This window comes from Myotis davidii, unplaced genomic scaffold (assembly GCF_000327345.1).
Source record: "Myotis davidii unplaced genomic scaffold, ASM32734v1 scaffold46, whole genome shotgun sequence".
In the NCBI taxonomy this organism is placed as follows: Eukaryota; Metazoa; Chordata; class Mammalia; order Chiroptera; family Vespertilionidae; genus Myotis; species Myotis davidii.
Genome location: NW_006383006.1, coordinates 1,343,731 through 1,344,098, shown reverse-complemented (window position 1 = coordinate 1,344,098; position 368 = coordinate 1,343,731). Strand labels below are relative to the sequence as shown.

Sequence of the window (368 nt, the reverse complement as noted above, 5' to 3'; positions counted from 1 at the left end):
TTCCATGGGGAAATTTTCCTTTGTTTCTTTGTTATGGGGTGGGGCCACAACATTAGTAACAAAGAAACAGAATTAAAACGTTATTGTGGGGAGCCACTACGGTGTTTTGGACAGGTTCAAGCCTTCGACTGAGGAGAGGGCACACTCGTCTCTTTGCCACGTGCAACTCCCTCCCAGCACAATTATAGCCAACTGCTGTAGTTGTGAGCTTGAACCTATGGTTCGAACACATGGCCCCACGTGCCTGAGTAATGTGGGCTTGATAGAGTTCAGGTGCATGTAGTTGAGTAGGATTGAAACCCAGGAGAATGTATGTAAAGATCTTGGTCACACCCTTACTTTGCCTCTTAGCATCTGCCAGGCAGGCT

General features: G+C 47.3%; 1 protein-coding gene across 1 annotated transcript in view; it reads left to right on the top strand.

Annotated features, from left to right (window-relative positions):
* The window catches only part of DUOX1 (dual oxidase 1), a 38,515-nt gene that overhangs the window by 9,384 nt on the left and 28,763 nt on the right, over window positions 1-368 (top strand). The window lies entirely within an intron of this gene.